This window comes from Mobula birostris, chromosome 18 (assembly GCF_030028105.1).
Source record: "Mobula birostris isolate sMobBir1 chromosome 18, sMobBir1.hap1, whole genome shotgun sequence".
NCBI lineage: Eukaryota > Metazoa > Chordata > Chondrichthyes > Myliobatiformes > Myliobatidae > Mobula > Mobula birostris.
The window spans coordinates 20,825,524-20,845,526 of record NC_092387.1 but is presented as its reverse complement, the minus strand read 5'-3'; positions in this window follow the sequence as shown (position 1 = coordinate 20,845,526).

Genomic DNA, 20,003 nt, shown 5'->3' with positions numbered 1-20,003 from the left:
ATGTTAGTCACTTCTGTCCCACTGAATTCTCAGACTTTCCATGGCAAATTGCAAGTACAGTTATTTTTGAGCTGAAAAGAGACAAATATCTTCTCACTGTGGATTACTACTCAAGGACTGGTGAGGTGTCCAAGCTGTCCCCCATATCCTTGGCAGCAGTTATTCAGCACCTGAAAGCTGTATTCACTCACCATGGAATACCAGAGATACTTGTCAGCCAACGGTCCACAATTCAGCTGCTCAGAATTCAAAGCCTTTGCTAGGGATGATGAGTTCAAACACCAGACAAGCAGCCCACGGTACCTACAGGTAAATGGAGAAATGGAAAAAGCAGTGCAAAGGGTTCAGAGTCTCCTATTGAAGGGAAAAGACCCCTACACAACACTGCTAGCTTATCTCTCCACACCTCTTGTGAATAGCTACAGTCCATCAGAGCTGTCAGTGGGCTGGAGACTGAGAACAAGCCTGCCTGCTTTTCTTTCCCTTCTCCAACCTCACTTACCAGACTTAGACAAAGCGAGAAGTTTTGAGGCAACACAACGTTGAGAAAACGAAGAGCATGCATGATCTCAGACACAGCACAAAATCTTTGTTGTCGCTCAGGAATGGTGAAGCTGTTTGAGTTTCAGACTAATTCACCAAAGGAACAATAGTCCGGCAGCAGGCACCATAATCATTTGTGATCAGAACATCACCAGGTGAAATCAGGAGGAACAGGCATGTGCCCGTGCACCTTCCAAGTACACAAAAAGTAGAGAAAAAAAATAGTGGCCTGATCTTCATGATGAGGATCATTTACCTGAGGTGGATGCACTGGTCTAAGAATCTCCATCTGCTCCAACACTTCTGGGAACCTATACCAGATTGGGTCGTCTATCTGTCCCACCACAGAGATATACTCCATAGCCTAATAGCTTATAGCAAGCAACTAAGGTGGTAGAATAATCCTCTCACTTTTCCAGAGTGTCCAAGTCATCTACCCTGACCTCTGTTAGACTTAGTGTTTTTTTAAAATTCTAATTTTGTGAACATTTCACAAAGTGAGACAGTTCTTTAAGAAAAGGAATCGGTGAAAAAAGGAGGAAAACAAAGAGAGAGATTGTTAAAAACAAAGAGAAAGATGGTTATAATATTGTCAGTTTTTTTTTATGTTTGTGTAAGGAGTATAAGTTACCTGCCATGGGTAAAGTGAAATGAATCACTCAATTTCAGTGCAATTCTATTGACGAGAAGTACATACCTAGTTTTTCTTTTTTTTTCTCGAAGAAAGGGGGGTGTAGTGGTAGTTAATAGGGTCGTTCCTATGCCACTCAGTTAGCCACCCCCACAGGGGAGGAGTTCACACGCTGCACAAGCAGGGTTATCAATAAACTTCAGTTGAGTATCCTGCATACTGGAGCCTGGTGTGCTCTGAGCTATCCCTCAACAGTGAACACCACAGTCCCTGTGCTGTACTGTTCTGTGTTCTATGTATAATAAAACCATAAGACATAGGAGCAGAATTAGGCCATTCAGCCCATCGAATCTGCTCTGCCATTCCATCAATACTTAGTGGGGTGTTGGCCACTGACAGCGGCTCACCAGCATCCTCTGCCCAGGGCCAGTCTTTCAAGTTGTTCCCAGGTGTAGCCCATCTTCTTGGCCTTAACTTCAAGTTATATCACCAGGTGTTCTTTGGCCAGCCTCTCTTCGGCTTTCCCTGGGGATTCCACGTTAGTGCTTGCTTGGTAATGGTAGTTGGCTTACACGTTGGGTTAGTTCTGTTGTATGTCCTCTCCATCCCTGTTTTCTTTTTCTTAATTCTTCCACTGCTAGCTGATGTGGCCTCTTCCATCGATGAATTCCGGACAGCAGATCCGGAAGATTTTTCTCGGACGGCTATTAATAAATATCTGCACTTTCCTAATGATAGTCTTGTTGTCCTCCAAGTCTTTGCCCTGTACAGGGGAAATAACCTCACGTTGGAATTGTATCTTCCTCATGCCCTGAATAAAGCAGTTGTTCCCCTGTCACCAGCTGCCTGTTCCCAGACTGTGGCCATCTTGTCCCACTGATGCCAAGCAACTCAGATTGTTGTCCTTCGTTCTGGCCGCCATATGCGCTGTCTTTCCACTTTCATACACGTCCTTCACATTCCATGTTCCAGTGGTCCTGGATGATCAGCCCTGTGGCTTCCAGAGACCTGCAGCTTTCACCAAATGACTTCATACGTCTTCTAGGCGAAGTTCCTTCCTCTCCCAGGATTGAGCTCTTTGGAGCTTCTGTTGGTGTTTCTGTAGCTCGGGGTTTTTACAGGATGGGGTTGCTAGCCCATGCCTAACCCTCCCCCTTTTGCAGCCAGGCTTGGGTCCGTGCGCGGAGGAGTTACTCCATCATGGCTGACTTAATATTCCTCTCCACCCCATTCTCCCCAGTTTTATGTTCTATCACTCCCGGGTGAACACTCAGAACCACAAATCATTAACGTTATATGTCAGCAGTCTACACTGTGAGTTTTGTTTAGTCATTTACAGAAGGTAGATGCCACGGGCAATTCCAGCATTTACTGCCTATCTTTATTTGCCCCGGAACTGAGAGGAAGTTAAGAGCCAGCACATTGGAAAGTACGGAGTCACTTAGAAACTTCCTTCCCTGATAGAGGCATTGGTGAACCAGATGGGATTTGGTAACAGATGGATGTGTTCACCATCAGTACAACTGCGACTTTCTTTAGCAAATAAAACTGCAGATGGAGGAATGTGAAATAAAACAAAATTGCTGGAAGAACTCAGGCAGTCAAGCAGCATCTGTGGAAGGAGAAACCAAAAAACCCTTTGGTAAGAGCCCCTTCCTCAGAATTGGGGGTGGGGGAAATAGAGGGATGTTAGCTTTCAGAACAGAGCTGGTGGGGAGGAGTGAGATGTAAAGCAAGACACTTTATCGGGTTTGGTTAAGACAGCTCATCTATAAGGAGCATGAGAGCTGACAAGTGGGGAAAAATTTTAAAGAACCTGACGAGAAAGGGCATCAGAGTGAATTGAAGTGAATTGACTCTATTATTTACATCCTTCATATACATGAGGAGTAAAAATCTTTACGTCTCTGTCTAAATGTGCAATTATAGTAATTTATAATAAATATTACATACAACAGGATAGTCAGTATAACATAGAAATACAGTTGCATCAGCATGAATTAAGCAGTCTGGTGGCCTGGTGGAAGAAGCTGTCCCCAAGCCTGTTGGTCCTGGCTTTTATGCTGCAGTACTGTTTCCCGGATGGTAGCTGCTGGAACAGTTTGAGGTTGGGGTGACTTGGATCTCCAATGATCCTTTGGGCCCTCTTGACACACCTGTCTTTGTAAATGTCCTGAATAGTGGGAAGTTCACATCTACAGAGGCGCTGGGCTGTCTGCACCACTCCCTGCAGAATCTTGCGATTAAGGGAAGTACAGCTCCCATACCAGACAGTGATACAGCCAGTCAGGATGCTCTCAATTGTGCCCCTGTAGAAAGTTCTTTGGAATTGGGGGTTCATACCAAAGATCCTCAACTGTCTGAGGTGAAAGAGGCGCTGTTATGCCTTTTTCACCACGCAGCCAGTATGCACAGACCACATGAGGTCCTCGGTGATGTTTTAGCTGAGGAACTTAAAGCTGTTCACCCTCTCAACCCCAGATCCATTGATGTCAATAGGGGTTAGCCTGTCTCCAATGAAAAACAATGACCAAGTGATTTAGCTGAAGTTGGACAACTCAGTCTTCATTGCAGATAGAATGTAAGATGTCATTCCTCTAGTTTACATTATTTACATTGGGAGTGGAGATGAAGATGAAGAACCATTTCAATGGTTCCCTCAAACTATGTCGTGTTTAAATTTAGAAAAAATTAGAAGTGTTATTTATGATCCTTCCATTAAATTTGAAGAGACTTGGAGGCCATTTATTCAATATTTTCATATGTTGTAGTTTGACCCTCTCCAATTCTATTCTGCTACTTATAAATATATGGAGAGAGGAGTGGAGTTAATGACACTATCGGTTTTATCTGATGTTACGTAATAGCCTATTTTTTTTTCTTTTCTTAGTTTAGTTGATTAGTTTGATTTAGATTAGGGTATTTTTTTCCTATTGGGGCATATTTTTTTCCTTTTTTCTTTTTCCACGATATTTTTGTATATTTTTTTTCTATATTTGTACTTTGTAAGATTTTGGGAGGTTAATATCTGTGTATTAACTGTGTTTTTATCTATCTATACTAATTATTAACAATGTAATCCCAATAGCTTTGTATCAATTCTTTGTATTGTTTGAGAATTTGATATTAATAAAAAGATTGAAAAAGTAAAAAAAGAATTGGCTTGTCCATAGAAGGTGGGTTGTGGTATTAGATGAAGCACGTTCTGCCTGGAGGTCGGTGACCAGTGGTGTTCTGCAGGGATTTGTTCTGGGTCCCCCGCTTTTCGTGATTTTTTTTAGTGATTTGGGTGAGGAAGTAGAAGGGTGAGTTAGTAAGTCTGCAGATGGCACAAAGGTTTGTGGAGGTGTGGAAGGTTGTCTCAGGTTACAACAGGACATTGACCAGATGCAGAACTGAGCTGAGGAGTAGCAGATGGAGCTCAACCTGGTGAAGTGTGAAGTGACTCACTTTGGAAGGTTAAATTCAAAGGCAGAATAGAGGATTAACGGCAAGATTCTTAGCAGAGTGAAGGAACAGAAGGATGTTGCGGCTCCACGTCCACAGATCCCTCAAAGTTGCCACACTAATTGGTAGGGTGGTTAAAGGCATATGGAGTGTTGGCCTTTACCAGTCAGTGGACTGAGTTCAAGAGGGACAAGGTAATGTTGCAGCTTTATAAAACCCTGATTAGGCTGTATTTGGAATATTTTGTTCGGTTTTGATCACCTGATTATAAGAAGAATGTAAAAGCGTTAGAGTGCAGAGGAGATTTACCAGGATGCTGCCTGGATTAGACAGCATGTCTTATGAGGATAGGTTGAGTGAGCTAGCGTTTTTCTCTTTGGAGTGAAGGAGGATGAGAGGTAATTTGATAGATGTGTATTAGATGATAAGAGAGATAGATTGAATGGATAGCTAAAGACCTTTCTCCAGGGTGGGAAGGCTAATATCAGATGCCATAACGTTAAGATGATTGGAAGAAAGTTTGGGGGGGGGGGGGGATGACAGAGGTAAGTTTTTTTACACAAAGTGGTAAGTGTGTGGAATGCCCTGCCAGGGATGGTGGTAGAGGCAGATACATTAGGGTCACTTGAGAGACTCTTTAAGAGATAGGCACATGGATGATAGAAAAGTGGAGGCCTATGTAGGAGGGAAGAGTTAGATCAATCTTAGAGTAGCTGAAGAGGTTGGAAAAACATCACGGATCAGACAGCCTGTACTGTGCTGTACCAATCTATGTTTCATGAATCCCTGCTTCACCTGGAAAGATGATTGGGTGCTTGGATGGTGAGAAGAGGTGAAAACGCAAGTGTTATATCAGCTGAAGTTTTGTAAGGAAAGTGCCATAATGGACAAGGCTTGTGGGAATAGAAGATTCACTTGGAAAGTGAGAAGGGAATAGCCACTGCAAAATACTGAATAGGGAGGTGAGGTGATGGAAACTACAGAAAATGATCTGTTGAACACAGAGACTGGGAGTGCGGAAGGTGAGAACTGGTGTGTATAGGAAATTGGTGACATATGGTCAAGGGCTGTTAATGTTAACAACAGTAGGAGAAGCACAGATCAGGAAGACATTTCAGAGGCACTAGTATGAAAACTGTCATCATCAGAGTGGAAGTGATAGAGACAGAAGTACTGAGCGTACATAAGAGAATATTAGTTTGAGTTGGTATTATGGTCTGCGTAGGCATTGTGGGCTGAAGTGCCTGTCCCAGTGCTGTACTGTTCATTGTTCCTTACAGGAAGTGTAATCAAGATAGCTGTAAGTCTATTTAGCCAGTCTACCTCCTGAGATGGAGACAGAGAGATCCAGAGGCAAAGATTGACCATGTGAAAGGGGGGTGGAGGGGAGGGGGCAGAAGGGCGCAGGGAGGAGATTAGCAGCAAAAGTAATGAAATTGTATGTTTCAGGTCCACAGCGCCACTGACCCGCTGAAGAAGATGTGGAGGTTGGTTCTGAGTGAATGGAGTACTGCAAGCTCAGAAGGGGATGAGTTAGAGTGCAACAGAGAAGTGGAATAGCCACAGTGGTCAATGTCACGTTAGTAATGAATAGATAGAGAGAGGACCATTGGCCAAAGGGGTGTTTGCAGTGGATCAGGAATATTGAAGATGGAGCAAATGCTCCAGAGTTTGGGGTGAAGGCTCCTGGCCAAAGAAATGGACACAGAGCTAGAGGAAGAAGAGGTCAGGGTGTCATGCCAAGCTCAGAATTCATTAGATGGGACATAGGGGGTTAAGTTGAGGCTTCTGTTGAGATCTGATTACTCAGGGTCAACAAGCAAAAGATTAGAGAGGTGGTGAAAACACAGTGCTGGTGAGACTGGGGAAGGAGACGTGGTCTAAGGAAAGAAGGGGGAGAAATTTCTGGGGGGTATATGGAAAGCAAGAGTTGAAATTTATCATCTTTGAATCTGACAAGAAAGAGAAAAGCCATCTAATGCAGACAAGCCAATGGCACTGTGGCAGGCTCTGGAGCTCAGCAGAGTAAAGTCAGGCAGAGGGATTGCGATAGGAGACTCAATATTAGGGGAACAGACAGGAGATTCTGTGGTGGCAAAAGAGAAGCTAAGATGGTATGTAGCCTCCCAGATGCTATAGTCTAGGATGTCTCAGAGTGGTTACACATGATTCTCAAGAGGGAAGGTGAGCAGCCCGAGGTTGTGGTGCACATTTGCACCAATGACATAGGTAGAAAGGGGGAAGAGGTCCTGTGCAGTGAGTACAGGGAGTTAGGGAAGAGGCTGAAGAGCAGGACCTCCAAGGTAGTAGTCTCTGGATTACTCCCAGTACTGTGCTAGTCAGGGCAGGAATAGGATGACAGGTGAATGAGTGGCTGAAGAAGTGGTGCAGAGGCAGGGTTTCAGAGTTATGAATCATCTCTGGGGAAGTTGTGACCTGTGCAAAAAGGATAGCTTACATCTGTACCCAAAGGAGACCAATATCATTGCGGGCAGGTTTGCTGGAGCTGTTGAGGAGGGTTTGAACTAAGTTGGGAGGAGGATGGGAACTGGAGCGATGGGACAGTAGGGATACAAGTTGAAGCAATGTGTAGTGAGACTTGAGGATGGATAGGCAGGTGACAGGGCAAAATTGCAGTCAGTGGGATGAATTGAAGTGTAACATGGGGGAAAAATTGAAAGGGGTGATTAATACAGGACTAAAGGTGTTATATTTGAACACACGGAGTATATGGTATGAGGAAGATGCGCTTGTAGTGCAGTTACTAGAGATTGGCAGTTATGACATCATTGCGACATGGCTGAAAGAAGATTGTAGTTAGGAGCATAAGGACAGGTAGGTAGGCAGAGGGGGTGGGTGACTCTTTTGGTACAAAATAAAATCAAATCATTAGAAAGAGATGAAATGGGATTGGAAGACATTGAACTCTTGTGGTTAGTTAAGGAACTCCAAGGGTAAAAAGACCCTGACGGAAGTTATATACAGGCCCCGAACAGTAGCCAGGATGTGGGATAGAAATTTCAACGGGAAATAAAACAAGTATGTAAAAAGGGCAATGTTGTGATATTCAAGGGGGATTTCAATATGTAGGTAGATTGGAAAAATCAGATTGGTGCGGGATCCCAAGAGAAGGAATTGGTAGAATCCTTACAAGATGGCTTTGTAGAGCAGCTTGTGGTTGAGCCAACAAGGGAAAGGTAATTCTGGATTAGGTGTTGTGTAATGAACCTGATTTGATTAGGGAGCTCAAGGTAAGGGAACCCAGAGGAGACAGTGATTATAATATGATAGAATTCACCCTGCAGCTTGAAAGGGAGAGGATAAAGTCAGATGTATCTGTATTACATTGGAGTGAAGGGAATTGCAGAGGCACAAGACAGGGGCCGGCTAAAGTTGATTGGAAGGGTACACTAGCAGGAATGATGGCAAAACACCAATGGCTGGAGTTCTGGAGGCAATTTGGAAGGTGCAGGATAAATACATCCCAAAGATGAAAATGTATTTTAAAGGAAGGATGAGGCAACTGTGGGTGACAAGGGAAGTCAAAGACAGCATAAAAGTAAAAATGAGATCATATAATATAGTAAAAATTAGTGGAAAGTTAGAGAATTGAGAAGCTTTTAAAAACCAACAGAAGGCAACAAAAAAAAACTACAAGGAGAGAAAAAATGAATTATGAAGGTAAGCTAGGCAAAAACAACAAAGAGGTTCCCAAAAGATTTTTAAGATACAGTATATAAATAGTAAAAGAGGTGAGAGTGGATATTGGACCACTGGAAAGGTAGTAATAGGGAACAAAGAAAAGGCGGAAGAACTTCATACGTATTTTGCGACAGCCTTCACTGTGGAAGATACTAGTAGAATCCCAGGAATTCAAGAGTGTCGGGGGAAGGAGTGAGTGTGGATGGTATTACCAAGGAGAAGGTGCTTGGGAAGCTGAGAGGTCTGAAGGGAGATAAATCACCTGGACCAGATGGACTCCACCCCAGGGTTCTGAATGAGGTAGCTGGAGAGATTGTGGAGGCATTAGTAATGATCTTTCAAGAAACATTAGATTCTGGAATAGTTTTGGAGGACTGGAAAATTGCAAGTTTCACTCCACTTTAAGAAGAGAGGGAAGCAGAAGAAAATAAATTAAAGCCCAGTTAGCCTGACTTCAGCGATCGGGAAGATGTTGGAGTTCATTATTAAGGATGAGGTTCCGACATACTTAGCGGCATATTATAAATCAGGCCAAAGTCGGTATTGCTTCTTTAAGGGTAAATCTTGCCTGACAAATGTGTTGTAATTCTTTAAGAAAATGACAGGCAGGATAAACAAAGGAGAGTCGGTGGATATTGTTTACTTGGATTTTCAGAAGGCTTTTGACAAGGTGCCACACATGAAGCTGCTTGACAAGATAAGAGCCCATGGTATTACAGGAAAGATACTAGCATGGATAGAAGTTTGGCTGACTGGCGGCGGCAAAGTGTCAGAATAAATGATGCCTATTCTGGTTGGCTCCCAGTGACAAATGGTGTTCTGTAGGGATCGGTATTGGAGCCGCTGCTTTTCACATTATATATAAATGATTTGGGTGATAGAATTGATGGCTTTTTGGCCAAGTTTGTAGATGATACAATGACAGGTGAAGAGCCAGGTAGTGCTGAGGAAGTAAGGAATCTGCAGATGGACTTGGACAGATTGGAAGAATGGGCAAAGAAGCGGCAGATGGAATATATTGTGGGGAAATGTATGGGCATGTACTTTGGTAGAAGGAATAAGGGCGTAGACCATTTTCTAAACAGGGAGAAAATTCAAAAATCTGAGGTGCAAAGGGATTTGTGAGTCCTCATGCAGGTTTCCCTAAAGGTTAACTTTCAGGTTGAGTCAGTGGTAAGGAAGGCAAATGCAATGTTAGCATTTATTTCAAGCAAACTAGAATATAGTCATAGTCATAGTCATACTTTATTGATCCCGGGGGAAATTGGTTTTCGTTACAGTTGCACCATAAATAATAAATAGTAATAGAACCATAAATAGTTAAATAGCAATATGTAAATTATGCCAGGAAATAAGTCCAGGACCAGCCTATCGGCTCAGGGTGTCTGACCCTCCAAGGGAGGAGTTGTAAAGTTTGATGGCCACGGGCAGGAATGACTTCCTATGACGCTCTGTGTTGCATCTCGGTGGAATGAGTCTCTGGCTGAATGTACTCGTGTGCCCACCCAGTACATTATGTAGTGGATGGGAGACATTGACCAAGATGGCATGCAACTTAGACAGCATCCTCTTTTCGGACACCACCGTCAGAGAGTGCAGTTCCATCTCCACAACATCACTGGCCTTACGAATGAGTTTGTTGACTCTGTTGGTGTCTGCTACCCTCAGCCTGCTGCCCCAGCACACAACAGCAAACATGATCGCACTGGCCACCACAGACTTGTAGAACATCCTCAGCATCGTCCGGCAGATGTTACAGGACCTCAGTCTCCTCAGGAAATAGAGACAGCTCTGACCCTTCTTGTAGACAGCCTCAGTGTTCTTAGACCAGTCCAGTTTATTGTCAATTCGTAAAGAGCAAGGATGTGATGCTGAGGCTTTACGGGACAGTTTTCAGACCGAGCAGAGTATTGTGAGCAATTTTGGGCCACTATCTGGGAAAAGATGTGCTAACATTGGAGACAGTCCAGGGGAACTTCACGAGAATTACTCCAGGAATGAAAGATTACTGTATGAGGACTGTTTGATGACTCTGGGCCTGCACTCGCTGGAGTTTAGAAGTAAGAGGGGGGATCTCATTGAAACCTATTGAATATTGAAAGGCTTAGACAAAGTGGATGTGGAAAGATGCTTCCCATCGTGGGTGAGTCTGAGACCAGAGGACACAGTCTCAGAACAGAGGGACATCTGTTTAGAACAGAAGTGAGAAGGAATTTCTTTAGGCAGGGAGTGGTGACTCCGTGGAATTCATTGCTCTGGATGGCTGTAGGAGCCAAACTATTGAGTATATTTAAAGCAAAGGTTGACAATTTCTTGGTTAGTCAGGGTGGCAAAGGTTATGTGGAGAAGGCAGAAAAATGGGGTTGAGAGGGATAATAAATCAGCCATGATCGCATGGCAGAGCAGATTCGATGGGTCGAGTGGTACAATTCTGCTCCTGTGCCTTATGGCCTCATGATCTTTAGAGCAGTTCATATAATCAACCCAGCTGCAGCTTTAAGAACGATCTGGCACTGGCTCGTCGAATGTTACAGTGCACCAGAGGTAATAGAAAGTGCACTTTTCAAGAAGCTGGGCAGCTTTCCAAAGATTGCAAATAAAGATAGCTATAAGATACGAGAATTTGGGGATCTGTTAATGGAGCTGTTTGCAGCAAAGGAAGATGGTTATCTGCCTGGCTTAGCTTACTTAGACATTGCTGTAACATTAGTTCTATTGCTGAAAAGCTGTCACATTCTTTGCAAGAGAAATAGATTTGTCAAGGTTCAAAGTATAAAGAGGAGTATTGAGTCACATATTCCCTCCTTTTCGTTTTTCATTTATTTCATCTGCCATCAAGCTAAAATGAAAAAATGACCCAGCTTTGCTCTTCCCAACCATAGCTCAACTCGGAGCAAGAAACCTCCTCTAAAGCACACAAACATTAGGACTGTAGTGTCAGTCCACAAGACCACTGTCTCCCAACCTACAGGTCAGAATGAAACTGTACTTCAAGATGACCCAGCAAAACATTGCTCCATGCATAATAAACCTCACCCATTGTGGAGTGCCATGGCTTTAGGCTAAAAACCATTGAGGAATGAAAAGCTTAGCTGAAAGAGCAAGGGATTTGCTTCAAATGCTGTTCTTCATCATCACATTTCACACGTAAATGCATGACCAAATAAGGTGTGATGAATGCAACAATTTTCACTGTTTAGCTCTTGCACCATCCATGTTTACCTTAAAAAAAAAGGTAAACTCAAGTTCACAGCCTCAACATGGTCTTTTGCAAAGCATCAGTATCAGCAGAACAGATGAAGACTGCCTTGGGCTCACAGTCTTCAAAAGGACAGAGGAAGATCATAAACTTGCACTCGCTTTCAAAGATGAACTCGTTCTTAGGACTGTAGAACAACAGGTCTCCCAAGATGAGCCCAACAGCTTTAAGTTTCCCAAACCACTTCTGCCCAACAATAGAGAACAAGCCTTGACTCCCCTCTCTTCTCTGTGGAGCATGTTTGATCAAAAGCTGAAGATAAAAGAGTAGTTTGTTTCTTTCACCCGGAAGATATTTGACAATGACCTTGCAGTGCTAGCCCTTCCACTGACTAAGGAAAAGAAAGCTGGTATCTACCCACTTTTGGAGTCTTCCACTCCAAAAAGATAGACCAGATCATGATGGTTTTCAACTCTAGTGCACAACACGGTGGCATCAATCTGAATAACGTGCTGCTCATTGCACCAGACTTGAATATCAACCATAACAGGGTCCAATGAAGTTGAGTGTTCACACGGCCAGATCAGTGGAGTATGGACCTACAGAGCATAATCCCACAGATCACACTTCCAGATCTGTCCAAGCCTCACAGTTCACCAACACCAATCAACTGTCATAACCATAGATTCAGCAGCACAGTAGATATGGCAATTGCGCTCGTGAATAAGCACATGTCAGTTAATTATTTCATTGTGATAGTATTTAACTCCATTCATTCCATTGTAGCGTTTGCTGAAACTTGAACACAGCACAGCAACGCTTCACATCCTGTTTGCATTTGGCCTTGCCTGAGAAATTGGACTCTCGAGTCAACTGACTCTGAAGACCAGTGGTATTCGTTTTATATTTAGTTATTCCTTTCAGCCACAGCGTAGGCTTCGTTTTCCATTTGGGAGCTTTACTTAATGGCCCTGTTTGGCCTAGCACTTATTGTTTTCTTTTCCCTTTAACTCTTTTCGCATTAAATTCTGTGAACTATCGACCCGCTTCAGTGTCTCTCACTCTGCACTTGGGCCATATCCGAACTGCGGTGACATCAACTGGTTCACAGGACCGGTGTTCCTGTACAAACCACAGTCTACTTGCTGCACACAACCAAATCTATGAGCTAATTGATCCTGATGCTGATAGAGACATTCAACCACAAGTGACAAGCTAGGCCACTGGCACAACAGATAGGGTGCTGACCTCAGGGAGGTTGGAAAAATTCTCTTTCTGGAACTCCTTGCAAAGAGTACTTGCAACTCTCGTTCATATAGTTTACTCTTTAAAGCCTACCACTTAGCTTCCTATCAAGTGTAGAAGTTGGCATGAGATTAGCTTGAGACCCCACACCATTGGGAGTACTTTCCAAGGCAATGAACATAATAATCCAATTTGTGCATACAACCACCTTGTCTGATGAATTAGAAATTCGTTTTGAGGGAGAAAACCTCAACAAGAACAACTCACTCACTAAATTGAATCCAATCTTAGGCAAAGGCAGCCTGCTCAGAGTTACAGGAAGATTAAGATATGTAGATTTGAGGAGCTCGGAAGGGAACCCCATTATCTTGCTTTGCAAGCATCACACCTCCATGTTATTCATATGACATTATCATGAGCAACTGGAGAATCAAGGATACACATTCACGGACAGAGACAATAGAGCTGCTGGTATATGACTGGAGGCAAGCATCTTGTCAGATTCCTCCCTGCCCAACCCTTTACCTTTCCCACCAACCTGACTTCACCTATTACTTTCTAGCCTCCTACCCCTCACCCCACCTTTTTATTCTGGCATTGTCCCCCTTCATTTCCCAACCCAAAGAAGAGTCTTGGCTTGCAACATTGACCATTCATTCATTTCTACAGGTACTGCCTGACCAGCTGAGTTCGTCCAGCATTTTGAATGTGTTGCGCAGGAGCTGCACAAGTAACATTTTGCATGACTGTGCCACTTGTCGTAAATTGTGGGGTAAGTGGAAAGGCAAATGATGCCAGACTTGCCAGTGGAGTGACTAAGCACCTCTGCACCCTTCACATACACTGGTCAGCATGTCTTTGGTCCTCGGACTGTGGTTAGTAGATGTACACGAGGAGGTTTTGCTCATAGCAACCTGAGTACTCAAGGTGCTCACATAGAAATGATTGAGTCCGTGGATACATCTAGTCGCACTAATGGACTGGGATGTTCTTTGCCATCTGTGATCGCTCTGAAGGACAATACTCTGACTGTGGTATGACTTTTGATGGTGCTTGCCATGACCGTGAGTTGCAGAAAGCAGCAAAGGCCTCTAAGATGCAGAGGTACATCACCAGCCAAGGCTGCACTGAGGAGTTTAATCCACACACCGCACACACAGGCAGCGCATGGGAGCACGATTGGACTGTCGAGGAGAACCTTGGACTCTAGGCCTACAAGCACAAGATCTTCCAGTTTGAGTCAAGAGGTCTGATGCACTCTCATGCCAGAAGAAATGGCAATTATCAACTTGAGGCCATTGGTTCCAGTCTCTGCAGATGCACTCACCCTCACCTTACATCCTTACTTCTATGATACTTCTCACACAACAACATATTGCTCCGGCCCCAACTGGAAACTTTGCGGAAAATGACCTCTATAAACAGCAATGGCTTCAAGTGCAGAACTTAGCTGACCAATTCTGGAGGTGATGGGAACAAGAATACCTGCAGACACTGCAAGTTTGTCACAAATGGCAAGTCATGCTCTAACACTGAAGACAGTAATGTAAACACAAAATAATCTGCAGATGCTGGAGTCAAAGCAACACTCACAACACGCTGGAGGAACTCAGCAGGTCGGGCAGCATCTGTGGAAAAGATCAGTCGACGTTTCGGGTCGGAATCCTGACGAAGGGTTCCGGCCCGAAACGTCGACCGATCTTTTCCTTGGATGCTGCCCGACCTGCTGAGTTCCTCCAGCGTGTTGTGAGTGAAGACAGTAATGTCGTGCTTCTGAAAGGCAGCAGAGTAGCCCAAAATGACTGGTCTGTGGCATTATTGACACACACCTTTTCAACTGAAGATGGTGGAGTTTGCAAAGTAAGAGTTCAAAGTGATAAAGCAAGGGTCAAGCAAGAAATTTTTCAGGCCTGTGTCTGAGATTGTTCTTTCTGAAAAAGCGGGACTGAGGGCTATGGGTAACCCTAGGTAATTTCTAAGGTAAGGACATGTTCGGCACAGCTCTGTGGGCCAAAGGGCCTGTATTGTGCTGTAGGTTTTCTATGTTTCTATGAACTTTGTATCCTATTCCATTAAATACCTGTGGCATTTTCATAGATGCCAAGTGTGGCGTGTTCAGTCTTTTATTTTGAAATATAACCATGCTGACTTTAATTTTGAAGTTCAATTGAACCACATCAGGACAATCATTTTGTTTTTAGTATTGGTTTTATTTTTGTCAGACTGAAGCACATATACATGATTCTTTGTGGCCTTTCTTTAATTTGTTCAATCCAAATCATCTGTAAGTGTTGTTTTACATCATAAAGAAGCACAATATCTGAGCAATATTTTACTTAATATTGTGGAAAAGTATATTCCTGATTATCAATGCAGTGTTTAACTAGCCTTGGTAATTTAAGGAATGCTTACATATTAATCTTCTCACAAAAAGTAAAACTTTGTTTACTCATGTTGTGTATAATTTTTGGTTATTTTACATGTAAGTCAAGCTTCATGTATGCCTAATTTCTTATGAATGTGTCACTTAATCATCGTAAGTTTTGCTGCATTAAGTACTTATGATACTTTTTCTGGTTCTCTCTCAGTTTTACTCCAATTCCATTATACATGTGAGTGCTGCCCAATAAAGCACCAGTATATTAACACTATATCCTGACTCCCGTGTCAATTAAGTGGTGTTTGGGTATACTTCCTACTTCACACTCGAGGAGAGCAGTACAGACAAAATGGACCCGGCAATAAATGCTGGTCTTACAGGTGATGCCCAGATCATGGGAGTGAAGATTAGAAAGAATTAATTTGTTATATTTCATCTAGGGTTGCAACTCTCAGCACATTATCTCCTGTGCTCACAGCTTCCTTCACCTAAATCCTTCGGTTAAGCCACAACAGGAGGTTAGTAGCTCCCCATGCCCAGAGCCTGCTACCCACCCAACACCGGGTGCTGGGACCCACTGGAGTCCCGGTCTGGTCTGTGCCTTCATACCAAGCACTTTCAGAACTCTATGTTACAACGTGATTGCCACCCATTCTAATCTGTAAGGAATCCTCTCCCAGTCTGCTCAGCCTCTCATACATAAAACCTGCCAGCCTGGCATCATATTCTCTGTACTTCCTCTATCTCTTTCATGGAAAGGTAGCTGTAATTCAATGTCGCGAGAAAGCTGGTTCATGGGTTTGTTAAGTGAGACAGAAGGCACTGATTACGAGTAAGTATATTAATATTTTTTTCACAAACAGTAAAACAGTCTACCAAACATCAAAGCCCCCTCCCCAAATTACACAAACTACAAAACTAAACATTTAACAAACAGATACTTTGCTAAGAGTGTGCGAGGGCCCTCCTATCTGCAGCATACTTTCCCAATGGTTCTTCAGCACTGGGTGCCACCTCAGTGTGCAGCAGGCCTCGGGGATGAAAGAAAAGAGGCCGAGCCTCCAGCATGTGCTATTCTTATACCCTAGAGGTGCTTGAAACCAGACACCAGTGCCATGGCACACAAGGCAACCACAGGGAAAGAGCTGCTGCATTCTTCAAACAGGCCAATCGATGATCGACGTGGTAGAAGCATTTTTCGATTGACAGGTAACTAGTCCCCCTATGATACTCAAATGCAGACTGATCTTGGCCCTGTACAGTTGCATTAAACTTTTTTATTCCAATAATGCATTGGTTTTGTAAGTAAACCTCCTATATACCATATGTCATCCAAATTGTTCTCTGCATCTGCATGCCGGCCTAGGTGCAAGTGATGTAATGTACTTAGACTGTGGAAAAAAAAAGTCCGGTTTAAGATGATGCAGCCAAAGACATACTTACTGGTATTTCAAAAGCAAAAGATTTCAATAAAACCATTATTAATAATACTTTTCAAAGAAAATTGCGGTAAGCTATCACCACAAGCAATGAAAAAGTGAGTGAGGGGAAAGCAAATTTGCGAGATGTGCCTTGCTGGTGTGCTGCAAAAGCAATGCACTTGGAATTGGAGCCGTGTTTAGAGTGAATGATTCAGAGGGGAGAAGGTTTGGAGGAGTTCTAATGCCCGTCTAGCTAACCCAGGTATGAGGGTGGATCGCCTTAAATGCCAGGCCAGATTGGAGTGGTCAAGAATGAGCTCTTCCGTAGTGAAATCCAGGTCCGAAACAAATCCATGGAGTGACATGTTCGAGGCCTACAGCAGTTTGCCAGCGACGGGGCCTGGGTCCTAGTGTGAGGCTCAGACAATTTAAACGCTGGCCCAGATAGTGTGCAAGCTTCTCGTTCCACAATGCTAAGGTTGTAAGACTGTCCCCGGCTGCTGTGCTTCGTGTCTGTGAACTTTGCGGCAATTTGCCCTGTTAATATGATGAACTGAATACCGAGGCTTTGGGCCTACTCTGGGAATTTGGATCTCAGGACTCAATTTGTTTCGGAATGCTGAAGTTGATGGTTTCTATTGTTTATATGGTTTTTTTCTTTTTCTCTGTGGGCACTGGTGAGAGGGTGGTCTTATTTTTTCAATTGGGTTCCTTGTTTTGCGACTGCCTGTAAGCAAACATAGCTCAAGGTTGTATAATTTATGCATTCTTTGATAATAAATGCACTTTGAAACTTTGAATTACTACAGCCTTTCCAGTTCCTAATGGAGCTTTTGGAAGGGATTCCACAAGAACGAGGTGTAGGCATTCCCACACCTCACCACCCAAGAGTTCATAGCCACACTCATGCAATTCCTGACTCCAGATCCCAGGGATATCCTGAAATTCCTCACTGAAGTCCACATGGGTGATTTGAGAAATTATTTTCCATTTTGTTGCTGAGCTCTCCTCCCCAGGGTTAGCTTGGCACCTGGAGGAGTTTCTGGGTCCATTTCCTCATCAAACAACCTGGCAAGTGACTGGGTGAAGGAGGAGTTAGATGTTAAATTAGAGACAGGACCAAAAGAAAACTTCTGAACTATCTGTGTGAATCTCAGAATAGTGACTGGCTCAGGCCACACTGGGACCTGTGGAAATACTTTCAGTCAGCGGATTGGGACTGACCCCGATTGACTGCATGGCCCTGCCTCATGTCCTTGGGGCCAATGATACAATAAATCACTTTGAACTGGATCGCTGCCACATTCAGTGTGAAAGACTCTGATGGCTGGGCCCCAGCTGTACAAATGCCAGGAGTTAAGGTAACTATTCATTTATGTGTAACTCAAAAACTGTACAATACTCTCACTGTTTTATTTCAAAATGATAAAAAAAGTTGGTTGAAACTGCAGTAACAAATTTGACTATTTAAACTATAATGAAATTATGAAAATGAAGTAATTAATGAATTACTGATCGGTCAGTAATTTATCCGGCAGCGGAGGGACAAAGATGGCAAAAGCGGCTCTTAGTGAAAGGCCATGGGAGTCTTTATCAGATCGGCAGCTAACAGCCATTGATTTCATTCTGCTTATTACTGTGGTTCTCGCTGCCTGTGACACATTCACTGACGAGGCTCCTCGCTGCTTCTGGCACCCAGACCGACACTCAACAGCAGTGACACCCTCTTTCCACGTAACAGGGGCATGTGACAGTCACTGCACAGGAGAAGGGGCAGAAACACCAGGCATTCAGTAACAAAGGGCAGAGCACGGCTCCGGGCTGCCAGCAGTGTTAATTCAGAAATGGCCCAGTTCTTCACTCCCTCCGACCCACGCATCATCCTTTAAACCAGCAGCAGCTCTCACCCCTCTGGGGGTCAATGTCCTGATTATAATCCAATCTAGCACTTTGGCAATAATTGGGAGATAAATTTTGCCAATAAATAAATAGTTCTGATGTACTGGATTGATGGGTTTACCCTGGAAGCACGGACGTACGTCCGCCAGTAATGTAGCCTCATCCCATGCAGTGGGTGATGAGCCCAGGAATTTCCTGTAAGCTGTCCTGCGCAAGGTGCTCCTCAGGGAAAGAACTCCCGAAAATCCCTTGGATGAATAGAATTGAGTGGGTGGTGGGAGCTGGGGAAGAGAAGTAGCTTGTTTTGCTGTTGTTTTGTTTGTTGTTGTTGTTTGTGTTGTTCTGCTGAGCATTGTGGGTGTGCTATATTGGTGCTGGAACGTGTGGCGAGCTGCCCCAGCACATCCTTAATTGTTAATGCAAGCAGCACATTTCTCTGTTTCTTTTGAAGCACCTGTGATAACTGAATAAATGAATCTGAATCCTGAGGAATGAGGCGTTGCATTTTGGCACATTAATAATAAGACCCTGAAAGACAGGAGCAGAATTTATTGGTAGTGTCCGAGGAAGTACTGTCGACAGGGAGGATGTAATGGCACAGCTGGTAGGGTGGCTGCCTCACAGCTCGTGATCCTGATCTCTGGCAGTGTTCGAGTGGCATTTCTCCCACATTTCCTCCTCGTAACCAACTGCCTTTCCCCAGGCTGCTCATTTCCGCCCACGCCATGCCGCGAGCTAGCATGTCAACCTCCCCTCCTGTGTAGGTAAGAGGTAGACTCTGGGAACGATAGGAACGCGGGGAGAACAAAATAGAGGGTAAGTGGGTGTTTGGCTTCCCGAAGTCCAACCCTACGTCCCTGTCGTGAGAGGTGGAAATGGGTAAGGCCGGCCAACAGCGCTCTGGAGAAGCTGTACAGGCCAATCCCCTGTACAGTGGATTGCAGACTTGTTGATGAACTTCAACCACACCATTGACTTCAGAGGAGGACAGAGATGGGAGGCCATCGAATGCCTACGCTCCACCAGGAGCTAAGGGCAGAGGTAAGGAAATAAGTGGGTGCTTGGTCAGCACAGACTGTGCACTGATAGACCCATTTCTGTGTTGTGACTTCAACGACTTTCATGTGTGACCCAGGTGATAACAGTGCGCACAGGACACTTGCTTTAATTAACTGGGGGATGGAATTAAACAGATCAGATTAACGATTTGCTTATTTGTCACATGCACATCAAACCATACAGTGAAATACGTCGTTTGCACTGAGGATGTGTTGGGGGCAGCCTGTGAGTGTCTCCACACTTTCCACGCCACAATTTACTAATCCTAACCTGTACATCTTTGGAATGTGGGCGGACACAGGAACACCCGGTTGAAATCCCGTTGCCTGGAATAGAGCCATATCACCGAGTGGTTAAGTTGGATTTGTTTCCCAAGGAATACAGAGGCTGCAGAAACACTTTGACAGAGGGATTCAACAATCATGAGGATATAGAAGGGGCAGCATTTTCTCAAGAGCATTGTCTGCTAATGGGCAA